Below are 12859 nucleotides of genomic sequence, written 5' to 3'. Positions count from 1 at the left end.
ACCCCCTCCGGCTGTCGGGCCATATCTTTCCCCCACCCCAGAGGCCAATCCCTCTGCCGCTTGGTGGCGGGGGAGGCACCGGCAGCCGCTCTCCTAGCTAAAGGCGTGAAAGGGTGCCCCGGTGGCCACCTGCCAGGGCGAAGGGGGTGCCTTTCCTTCGGCGGATCCCTTGTTGGGAAGGCGAGGCTGGAGAGATTTTCCGCAGGCCTCGCCAAAAATAAAAATGCTCCTTGCTGAGAGGAGGAAGGAAAGAAGGAGAGAAGAAAGAGAAGAAAGGGGGGTAGGAAGGAGGGAGGGAAGGAGGGAGGGAAGGAAGGAGAGAAGAAAGGAGGGAAGGAAGGAGGGAAGGAAGGAGAGAAGAAAGGAGGGAAGGAAGGAGGGAAGGAAGGAGAGAAGGAGAGAAGAAAGGAGGGAAGGAAGGAGGGAATGTAGGAGAGAAGGAAGGGAGGAAGGAAGGAGGAAAGGAAAGGGGAAAGGAAGGAGAGAAGGAGAAAAGAAAGGAGGGAAGGAAGGAGGGAAGGAGGGAAGGAAGGGGAGTAGGAGAGAAGAAACGAGGGAAGGAAGGAGGGAATGTAGGAGAGAAGGAAGGGGGGAAGGAAGGAGGAAAGGAAAGGGGAAAGGAAGGAGAGAAGGAGAAAAGAAAGGAGGGAAGGAAGGAGAGAAGGAGAAAAGGAAGGAGGGAAGGAAGGTGGGAATGTAGGAGAGAAGGAAGGGGGGAAGGAAGGAGGAAAGGAAGGGGGAAAGGAAGGAGAGAAGGAGAAAAGAAAGGAGGGAAGGAGGGAGGGAAGGAAGGGGAGTAGGAGAGAAGAAAGGAGGGAAGGAAAGAGGGAGGGAGGGAAGAAGAAGTAGGACCCTTGTAAGATAAGATGGATCTTCAAGTATATTGTCAACAGTAGGGAAAAATTGTTATAAATACATATTATTAATAACAGTTATGAGATCATTTAATTGTGAATGTATATATGAAATTGATTAAAAAAAATTAAATTTAAAATAAAAAAAATAAAAAAAAATGCTCCTTGCTGTTTCCTTCTCTTTCCTATCTTTAGGTTGGAGGTCAGGCGGGTTTCTGTGCAAAGTTAGGCTTGTATTTCCTTTTATTTTTATTTAACCTTTTTTTAAAAAAAAACATGTAATTTAATGTAATCTATTTACAAGGCTTCCCCATCTGTTAAAAGTACTCTGGGCAGGGGACAACCTCGGTCCCTTCATTCATAGAGGGCTTTTTAAAGATATTTTGGAAAAAAAAATATTTTGGCATTAGTTTAGATTGGGTTTTGTTGTTGTTATTTTGTTCAATTCAATTCAATATTTTGTTGTGTAGGAAGTTATCACCCCAGCCCTCTCCCAGAAAAAAATGAAATATCCTAGGAAATATTGAAAAGGCAGAATATTTCTCTGGACGTGAAAAGAAAGAAACATGTTTTAAAAGGCAGAATAGCTGCCTGTAGCTTCCTGTCCATCCCTACTTTGTCAATGGGCCGTTAAGAAAGCCAAGCTAGTCCCTTTACATAATAAAGACTTCTCCACTTCAGCTGCAGGGGGATGGGATTAAAGAATGATAATATTGGCCCTTTACTCAACTGACCACATGGCATCTGAGAACTCAACCAAACCTGGATTCAAAACGCAGCCAAGAGAGTAGCCCCCTGCATGGCACCATGGGAGTCTGACAACCAATCAGAATACATTTCTTACACAGGAACAGGAAACAGAGAGGTGGGACTGAACGGGTTGTAAAAAGTCTAGCAAGCCCCTCCCTCAGCCCTTCTCTTCTTCTCCACCAACATTGAAGCATGTGATCCCCCTTTTCTGGTCAGGGCTCAAGCCACGTGGTCGTGTCCACCAATAAACCATCTTTCCAAGCAGCCTCCGTGTCTCCAGTGTCTTTTTCCCCACTTGGAGCCCAACCCAGAAGGACATTTCTTTCATCAGTTGTGAGTGTTTACGTTCTTTAATTTTGCATGGCTTTGTGGGATGGGAAGCTGTGTCAACGTGCCAAATAAATAAATTAATCACATTGCATGATGGGTACAAAAAAAGAAACATCAAAACTCTCAGGATAAGAAAACAAACCGACCTGCACTTTTATTTAAGCACTCTGGCCTCAGTGCTTGTGGGAACAGGTCCTACTGTAATTATATTTCCCTCCAAGAAGCTCAAGACATTATATGATTGTTCCCCAAGGTCAGTTTATTTCCACCTTGTGGGACACAATAAAATGAGAACGTGACTTGTTTTCTTCATGTCATCAGCCATAGAATGGTTTACAAGCCGTAGTAGCTAAGTTCAAACCAAGCAAATCACAATAGGGCTGAGCAGTTGGGAAACTTACAAGTTGCAGTAGCCGCATTATCTATAAGAAATGAAGAACTAAGTCTTTGCACTAATAGTGGATCCAGAATCTGAAAAGTTTCAATATCCCAGCTCAAAGGAGGATTTGTAGAACACGCCACTTGGAGCACCTTTAATTTTACTTATGATTTATTGAATAAGCCATAATAGCTGAGTTCGCACAATGCCCTAAGACCTGTATTGACACTTGACTTTAGATAGATAATAAAAACATACACCTTCTGCCATATTTGCCTCCTGCACTTCCAATCTCAATCACAGTCAGGTTTTTCTAAGGCTTAACTTTGTTCTCCGGCAGTCATTCTAGCAAACAATCTGCTTTATCTTAGAAGAGCCACAGATCATGTTTAGAAAATAATATGAGGCCAGTGATTTACCATGTTGTACAAAACAAACTTACCAATTTTATAACATATATATATATATACATGCACAACTGAAGGACAGGTCTATATGTGGCTCCCAAACCTTTCAATGTCACCAAATTGTAACGGTCAGAGTAGTAACTGATAGAAATTATTAAATGATTGCCTTGAGACTAATCACATCAATTGTATTTAATATATTATTAACTTTAAATGAAATGATTTTTTCCCCTTCCTTTGTCACCCACTTATGACTTCCAGGACATCTGTCAAATATGAGATGGGACTGTTTAACTGGAAAAAAATTATAAATTGCTGAGTCAGCTTCATATAATGAACGAATCAATGAGCCGTTGGCGCAGTGGTTAAATGCAGCACTGCAGGCTACTTCAGCTGACTGCAGTTCTGCAGTTCGGCTGTTCAAATCTCACCGGCTCAGGGTTGACTCAGCCTTCCATCCTTCCGAGGTGGGTAAAATGAGGACCCGGATTGTTGTTGGGGGCGATATGCTGACTCTGTAAACCGCTTAGAGAGGGCTGAAAGCCCTATGAAGCGGTATATAAGTCTAACTGCTATTGCTATTGCTACTAACCTTGGTTTAAGGTAGCAGAAAAAGTTGTAGAAACCTCATGGAGAATAAATGGATTATAAATGTTTCCAAAACAAACACTGCATTCTGCAACTGTTTTTCTCTTTTAACTTTTTCTGATAAAAGAAGCAGCAGTCATGGTGAAAATGCACTGGAAGATTGCAATCATCTTTACATCTTTGGGCTTGAGGCAGGATATTCCACAATGAAATCTTATCTAAAAGCACTTTAAGCATACTTGGGACTGTGCATTTAAGTGGTCAAAATATTGCAACGAGATCCGAGCTCCACCACTAGCGTAAATCTTAATTAGATGCTAGATTTTTGATTGGTAGGTATCTGTGGAATTAAATGTAATGTTGGAAGTCACTAAAGTGAATATAATCATGTAACAATCATACGGGATCTCGTGACCCGTCAAAACCGCGCTCGACTAAGCCGCGCCCGATTAAACCGCGTCGCTGACGTCATCAACAGGGCGACAACAGCCAGCGCGGAAAAAGAAGGGCGCTTTAGCGCTTTGAAAGCAAGCCGATTCAACTTAAGGTAAGGATTAGGCTTAGGGTTAGCTTTAGAGTTAGGTTAAGGGTTAGGGTTAGGTTTAGGGTTAGATTAAGGGTTAGGATTAGGTTTAGGGTTAGGTTTAGGATTAGGTTTAGGGGGGTTAGGTTTAGGTTTAGAGGTTAATTTTAGGTTTAGCGTTTACAGCGTGCTTCTGTCTCCGCGCTGTTGTCGCCCTGTTGATGACGTCAGCGCCGCGGTTCAGTCGGGCGCGGTTTAGTCGAGCGCGGTTTTGTGGTTGAACCACGGGATCTAGTATACCATGTTTTCACAGTGGTCAACTATGGAAAACTTAGAGGGCTTGTTTTTTTCAACTGTGGAGTAAAAACAGATTAATTGCAATCCTATTATTAACAAATGTCTTCCTGTTCAATTTGGTGGTGGAAACAAATTAACCTTGGTCTCTTTACTAACACCCTCATGTTTCCTAACAGTGGCGTGAAAATGTTCCACTAAGCCTTTCTAAAGGATGTATCCTCAGGACGTTGTGTTCCTTTTATCCCTACCTGATCACAAAGGCAACCTTCCATTGTTCCACCTCAAAGTATTAGTAATGTTTTCCTCTTCTCCCTATACAGTGTTGGCCATGGATCTAAGGTGCTTCAACAATGATATAATTGATAATCGGCTCAAGGACTGGAAACTGTCCAGTTCTGATGCTCCTTTCAGACTGCTATGAGTGAACCCTTCGTTTCCTGTTCTCTGGGTTTCGTTTCTAAGGTTAATTTACTTTTTTTCTGAAGTAAAGAACAGTTCTTTCAACCAGGTTATCCTCAGTACTTATCAGGTCTTCTGCTTGGCGCAGGGACGTGCAGTCAGGGGAGGCAGAGCCTCACCACTGTCATCATGAAAAGAAAAAAAATGTAAAAGGAAAAAGGCAAGAGCTGAGGTCAGGCTGGTACAGGGCTTTGGGCAAAGGCTGGAGGGCTCTCCCTCCCCAAGTGTAGTTTGATTGCAGGCAGAGCCACGTTGTCTTTTCAAACCTGTAATCAGTGAAGCTGGGCTGGATCCTTCCGGGGCTGGGGAAAAGTGTGTGTGCTCCAGTATGGCTCTTTGACTGGCTTCCTGCCTCCTCCTGTGGTCTCCCTGACTCCCTCCGATCGAACTTTGTGTGTGTGTGTGTGTTTGATTGAGAGGGGGGAGGGAGGGAGAGAGGGAGGAAGGAGGGGAAGGGAAAAGAAAAAGAAAGAAGGAAACTTATTTAGCAAAGGAGAAAAACAAATGCTGTCGCTTTAAATCGGAACTGAGCATGCCTGGCTGTGGAATTCTGGGAGTTGAAGTCCACAAGTCTAAAAAAATTGCTGCCTCACCAGCCATAAACCTCACCGCACATCACTGGCTTGGAGCTACTGATGTGCCTGAAGACCTGTGCCGATAGAGCTGTAGAGCAGAGTAGGAAGAGTCAGAGGTGGGATTCGGCCGGTTCACTCCGGTTCGGGCGAAGCAGTAGCGGCGGCTGTGGGAGGCTCCGCCTACCCGCCCTGACGTAATTTGCAAGCACTGCGCATGCGCAGATGGCGGTGCTCATGCGCAGACATGCACACGCTCACATTTGCAAATCGGTAGGGAAGGTAAGTGAGAGTCAAGAGAGTAATCGGCTTAGAATTGTAAGGTTCCCACAATGGTCTTAAGTCCAACCCTTCCTGAATTCCATTGACTCTTATCTAGCGTCAATTTAGTGCGTGACCCGTCAAAACCGCGGTCCACAAAAGCGCGCTCGCCGAAAGCGCGCATTTGACGTCATCACAGCGCGACGAAAAAAATTAAAAATTGAAATAAAAATAAAATTAAAGCACGCCGATTCACATAAAGGTAAGGGTTAGGTTTAGGGTTAGGGTTAGGTTAAGGGTTAAGGTTAGGTTTAGAGCGTTAGGGTTACGTTTAGCGTTAGGTTAAGGGTTAGGTTTAGGGTTAGGTTTAGGGTTAGGTTTGGGGGGGTTAGGGTAAGGTTTTCGCTTTATTTTTACATTTATTGATCACAGCGCGATGTTTTCATCGTGCTGTGATGACGTCACATACGCGATTTTGTCGAGCGCGATTTTGTCGTCCGCGGTTTTATGGTGGAACCAATTTAGTGATGATTGTTAATAAATCACCTTAACTGGAACTTAATGTGTTGTCTCGATTCTTCATACCTGAGAGCTGGGGATAATGAGATAAAGGCCCATGTCCAGTCAGCAGATGTCCAGGCTGCCAGAGGTCAAAGGGGTGACATCAGAAGTAGAAGGAGGAATTCACTTTTTTCCACCAGAGCACAAATAACCTGGAGCTGTTCCAAAGGATTGGAGACTTGCCTCACCACACAGCCAACTCAACAGCCTCCAGCCCTTTGGGACTATATTTAAACACAACTTTCTGGTTCTAAAACATCAGGAAACAGCGCTGGTAAAGGGATCTTGGAAGAAACTCCTCATTTCATTTACAATTGACTCTTGATGTCAAGCTTTTTTAAAGACTTATTTTTAAATGTGAGTTTAGCGCTCTTCTGAAAGAGCACTAAATCTGCGTTTATGAGTAGCCTGAAAAGACAAAGTTCCTTTATTTTTTTTTAAAGCTTTTTAAATTGCTCTATCCACGTAGTGCAATACTTTTTAATTCTCCTTTTCAGATTGTTTTTTTTCTTATATAGCTGTTTTCTTCTATGAAAATACATTCTTAAACAACTTCATATTCTATTCAATTTTCTAGCATTACAGTTTTGGTAATATTTATTCAAGCAGTTGAAATCTGATTGCATTTTGGCTAACTTAGTAACTGATATCTTAATTTGCTACACACAATATTGCAGGGTACCAAAATAAATTTACTGTTTTAGCCAAAGACAGATCAATTCCCATTTATACTCAGTAAGGGCACTGTCTTCAAACCACTAGTGGGTTTAAAAAAAGCATGGCAGAGTTATAAATAACTCAGGAAGTATTTTATACACCTGCATACGAGTGAATTCTAATGTGAAGGTTGTTCAGGTAGCATGATAAATAAGGTAATGCATATTTGTTTTACTGAATCAAAACATTTATTATTACTGAATCGTACCCAAGCTGCCCTGAAAATATTAAATTTCAGCAATGATTGCAAAGTAGCATTAAAAAAAAAAAGTAATGGAGTCCCTGCAGATTTCACTCTGCTAGTTATTGTTGATGATAGGGGCGATTCTCATCTCCATTTCAAGGCCATTGAGCGCTGTTCAAAGACACTTCTGCGATCATGTGACCACCATGACATCATTTAACACTGTCGTCTTCCCGTTGTAGTGGTACCTATTTACCTACTTGCGTTCGCATATTTTCAAACTGCTAGGTTGGCAGGAGCTGAGGTGAGGATGGGAGCTCACCCTGCCACTTGAGCTTGGGTCTTGAACCTTGAACCTGCTGGCTTTCCAGCAGACAAGACAAGCATCTTAACTGCTGGGTCATCGTGCCACCTTAGCGAAGTAGCTAGCATAGGTTGTGTTGGAAGAAATGTCCTTCTGGGTTCGGCTCCAAGTGGGGAAAAAAGACACTGGAAACATGGAGGCTGCTTGGAAAGATAATTTTAAAGGTGGACAGGACCACATGGTTTGAGGTCCTGGGGGAAAAGGTGATCACATCCTTCAAAATGGGAAACGAGAGAGAGAGAAAAAGGGGCTTGCTGGATTTTTTTATACTCTGTTCGGCCCAACCTTTCTGTTTCCTGTTCCTGTGTAAAAATGTATTCTGATTCTTTGTCAGACTCCCATGCAGGGGCAACTCTCAAGGCCAGAGATGGTGAATAAACTAGGACATGTGTGCATGCACATGCGTGCGCCAAAACCCCAAAGATTATCAGGGCAGCAAGTGCATGCCTGTTTTTTGCTGGTTTGGGCCGTTTTCTGGGCCATTTTCAGAACATTTAAGTGTCAATTTGTCCATCTCTGCACAATCCAAAGTTTTTTTATCACTAATTCATCCGAGGGGTATTGTTTTGTTTCCAGCATTGTGCACATGCTATTCTAGCTGTAGTTAGCAGATGCGTTAATATGTACTTAATGTTCTTTGTATATTTCCCTTTGATTATTCCCAGTAGAAAGATTTCGGGTTTGTATTTTATCTGTTCTCCTGTAATTTCTTGCACCCATTTCCAGATTTTCGTCCAATATTTTTGTGTTTCCGGGCAGGTCCACCATATGTGATAATAAGTCCCTTGTACTTTTTTACACTTCCATTTTTCACATTTAAAAGTCACACATGGAGAGGAGGGGGAGGTCCTGTGAATTTTGCATTACCAATGCCAGGAAAAAGGAAGAAATTTCACACATAGAAAAGTGGTCCTGTTAGAGGACTCATATTTTCCAGCATCAGTAACATTTTTTTCCCCCTCAGGAACAGGAACATATCCTTCATCCTGGGAACATGTCAATGGTAAATCTTGAGTCACATTAACAAGGGTTTCAGACTTCCAACTGTGTAACATTAACAGAAACAAAAATATTATTTTGTCCCCCTGAATTATATTGATGACGTAAAGAACAGTAATGGTTCACAATATAAAAGGACTGAAGGGCCTTCAACCTCTGGAACTAAAAGGATTTTTTTTTCATCCAAATTGTTTAATTAAAACAATTGGCTCTGATTTCAACTGGATAGGTTCTAGTATTCTACAAATAGGGAAACTTTCTGAAGCTTTTATACCATTATTATAAAGAGTAGAATTTGTGCTATCTTTGATGGGAAGAACAGGGAGACACAATCAATATGCTTAGCTTCTATTTTGCACATTGTAATTAGGCTGCTCTTCTGTCAGTTAATGGAAATTTTATTTTGTATTACTGTTCCAGTGAATTGCACAAATATTACTATATTAAAGAATCGGCTCAACCACTCATCCTGTAAAATGAGTTATTCTTAGCCCCACACAATCCTTTGTGCTTTTACAGAACTGAGAAAATTAGGATTTTTCTTTTTATTAGTGCGTTGGGCCAAGATGTTAGCTCTTCTCCAGTTGAGAGAATGCAAATTTTGTTATTCACAACTTCAGTTATGTTTTAGGGTATGGGTTCATTTGTGCCTTCAAGTCAGTTTTGATTCCTGGCAACTACCTGAATCACTCCCTGAAATTTTCTTGGCAACATATTTGAAAGTGGTTTTTATGTATGAATACAGTTTCTTGAGTTTTATATTATTATTTTTATCTGGTTGGGTTGGTTTTTTTTATTTTTACAGATGTATGCCACCCTGAGTCATAAATTATGAGTTGGATGGCCTTAAACATGGAAGGAAGGAAGGAAGGAAGGAAGGAAGGAAGGAAGGAAGGAAGGAAGGAAGGAAGGATGGATGGATTAAACAAATAAATACTCTTTTTATTTTTAAAGCTTAGTAGAAACCCACTTTGGGCATAAACTCTATATTTTAACTCCAATGTCAAAGTAATCCTGGCTTTGCCTTCCTTGCTTCTCAGTAGACAGACTTAACAAATATATCTTTCTACCAGTGCTTGAAGACTTCAGTTTTTTTCCCTTAATTCCTTCATCCTGTAATTGCATTCAAATGTATTAACATGAGAGTAACCATGCCTGTTCAGATTGCTCTTGGCTTAGTTCTCTAGATCATCAACGAGGATCATGGTTTACATTCGCAACAAGATTCTTTATTACCACAGTATTCCAGACAACATCAGGGACACACTGCCTCAGCTTCAAGGTAGAAGAAAAAATAAGGCATTAAGAAAAATAAGATAGTGATTCCACACAAGGTTCCTGGAAGAGATAGCAATAGAAGTTAGACTTATATACCGCTTCAAAGGGCTTTCAGCCCTCTCTAAGCGGTTTACAGAGCCAGCAAATTGCCCGCCACAGTCTGGGTCCTCATTTCACCCACCTGGGAAGGATGGAAGGATGAGTCAACCTTGAGCCGGTGAGATTAGAACCGCTGAACTGCAGATAATAGTCAGCTGAAGTGGCTGCAGTACTGCACCCTAACCACTGCGCCACCTCGGCTCTTGTAATTAAAAAGGGAAATATCAAGGTCTTTAAAAGTTTTGTTCCAGAATGTAAACCAAGGCCTCAGACTGGTCCATTCTCATCCTCCTGCCCGAATACCGTGACCCGTCAAAACCGCGCTCGACTAAACTGCGCCCGATTAAACCGCGTCGCTGAGGTCATCAACAGGGCGACAACAGCCAGCGCGGAGAAAGAAGGGCGCTTTAAATAGCGCTTTGAAAGCAAGCCGATTCAACTTAAGGTAAGGTTTAGGGTTAGCTTTAGGGTTAGCTTTAGGGTTAGGTTTAGGGTTAGGTTAAGGGTTAGGTTTAGGTTTAGGATTTAGGGTTAGGTTAAGGGTTAGGATTAGGTTTAAGGTTAGGTTAAGGGTTAGGTTTAGAGTTAGGGTTAGAGTTAGGTTAAGGGTTAGGTTTAGGGTTAGGTTTAGGATTAGGTTTAGGGGGTTTAGGTTTAGGTATAGGGGTTAATTTTAGGTTTAGGGTTTACAGCATGCTTCTGTCTCCACGCTGTTGTCGCCCTGTTGATGATGTCAGCGACGCGGTTTAGTCGGGCGCGGTTTAGTCAGGCACGGTTTTGTGGGTGAACCCCCAAATACACGTGTTGCATTACCCTAAAGCCTTTGGAAGGGGAAACTGGATGTCATGAAACCAGAAAAATGGAATAACAGGACAGCCTCCTGCACTAACCTGGAAGCCAAAACGGGCCATGGGAGTGCCTTATGCGGCCCTCCCGAGCTCCACTTTCACTGGCAGAGGGTTGTACGAGGTTGTGGCAGCCAGAAACAGAGCCCAGGAGTCTGTTTCCGCTGGTAGAGTGCTCAGGCCGCCACAGGCGCCCCCCCCCTCCCCGGCACAAGTGACATTGAGCTTGTCACGGCCACCCTCGCCATGCTCACCCCGACCCCCTGAGGTCAAACACAACCGTGATGCGGCCCTCAATGAAATCAAGTTTGACACCTCTGTGCTAGGCGTAACACCTTAGTAGTTGTTCCTGTTCCTTGAGTAGGAAGTTAGCACCCACCCATCCCTCTCCTAGAAAAATGAAATATTATAGGAAATATTAAAAAGACAGGATATTATATTATCCTGGATGAGAAAAGGAGAAACATGTTTTTAAAGGTAAAGCCACTTCCTGCAGCTCCGTCCCCCACCCCTCTGCAGCTCCAGGGTGATGGGATTAAGACATGGCCCTCAGGGCATGATAGGATTAGCCCTCTACCCATCTCACCACATTTAAAACCTTATCTCCAAACAACCTCCATGAATCCAGTGTCTTTTTCCCCACTTGGAACTGAACCCAGATGGTCATTTCTTCCAACACTTGATTGGGAGGCTCTGCTCATGGTCATTCATGACCTCCTAGCTCAGGGGTGTCAATGTTCATGTCTTCACAGCTTCATCACGTGACATATTACAACTTCTCCCCCCCCCTTTGCTAAACCAGGTGTGGTTGTGGCAAGTGTGTGACGTCCCGTGGGCCCCCAGAAGTGTGTCATTTCCTTCCTGTATTCTGAATCCTAGAATTTTCCCACAAAAGGTGATGCAAGTGTTGGATGAATTGTGACAGAAGGCTTTCCACTCTCCATTTTCTCCACTTGTAATCTCCTCTTAAAGGGACATGGTGGCTCAGAGGCTAAGATGCTGAGCTTGTCAAGCAGAAGGTCAGCAGTTCAGCGGTTCGAATCCCTAGCGCTGCGTAATGGAGTGAGCTCCCGTTACTTGTCCCAGCTTCGGCCAACCTAGCAGTTCAAAAGCACATAAAAATGTAAGTAGAAAAATAGGGACTACTTTGGTGGGAAGGTAACAACACTCTGTGTGCCTTTGGCATTTAGTCATGCCAGCCACATGACCATGGAGACGTCTTCAGAAAGCTCTGGCTCTTCGGCTTAGAAATGGAGATGTGCACCACCCCTAGAGCCGGAAACGACTAGCAAGTATGTCAGGGGAAACCTTTACCTTAATCTCCTCTTCTGCTGTCTGCACCAGTTCCAGTTTTAAAGGGTTTCCTCCATTTTTTAAATGATGTGTCTCCAGTTCTATTTTTTTTTCATCATTCTACAGTTCCATTCTTCTTCTTTTTTTTTTTACTGCAACTTTATTTCCAATTTTTTCAGTTCAAGAGAGGCAGTAAGCCCAATTGAATGACAGCCTCAAAGTTGGACATATTGGCCCTCAAGATGTCTTTTGCTAACAGGGCATGCAAAGACAATTTTTTTCCATTCCCAGCAGCATAAAGGATAACTATCTCAACACTAAGCTAGTTATCTTGCCAACCTGGAGCTTGCAAAAAAAAAAACTATTATGTGTGCAAATCTGTTAAAAACAATTTAGAAGAAAGAAAGAGAACGCGGGGGAAGGCTGCCAAAATCTCTTAGGCCCTTTACCTACTTGCATCCCAGGCACAAAACAACAGGTGCTTTGAAAACGTTTGAAGGAAAGATATATTTTTTTAACTCCAGAATATTTTATGTTGTTCATATAACTTACCTCTGCCACCATGTAGACGACCAGCTGAGCCCAGAAAAGAGAAGATGTTTAAAACATCCTCTCCCCAAAGGCCTCTGGGCTACAAACCAGGCTGCCATCTCCTGCTTTGGGATAGTTAATTGCTAGTCTCTGCTATCACCTTTTTTCCCTGAAGCATTTCACTTGGGATCCTTTGTGTAAGCCCAGAGTGGGAAATAAAGCTTTTGCAACCTAAGTTATTTTTTATGACTAACCCCTCCATCAAAAATAGGGTTTTCTCCCCTAAAATGCAATCATCTATATAATAAACAGGCATGTTGTTCTAGAGCAGTGATGGTGACCCTTTTTGGTACCGAGTACCCAAACTGGTATGTATCTGCATTTGCATGCATATGTGTTGTGGCCCAGCAGGAGCCGTTGGAGCTGCCACCAGACTCCGACAGCGAGGGGCCCTATGAGTCGGCTCTGGAGGATGTGGAGGATCCTTGCCAGGGTTCCGACTCCGAGCAGGGCGCAGAGAGGATGGTTGGCCACCAGGAGGCTCCTGAGCCTTGGACCAGCGGGAGGA

Source organism: Thamnophis elegans, chromosome 5 (assembly GCF_009769535.1).
Source record: "Thamnophis elegans isolate rThaEle1 chromosome 5, rThaEle1.pri, whole genome shotgun sequence".
Classification (NCBI taxonomy): Eukaryota; Metazoa; Chordata; class Lepidosauria; order Squamata; family Colubridae; genus Thamnophis; species Thamnophis elegans.
The sequence above is the reverse complement of the archived record's forward strand: the minus strand, read 5'-3'. Positions refer to the sequence as shown.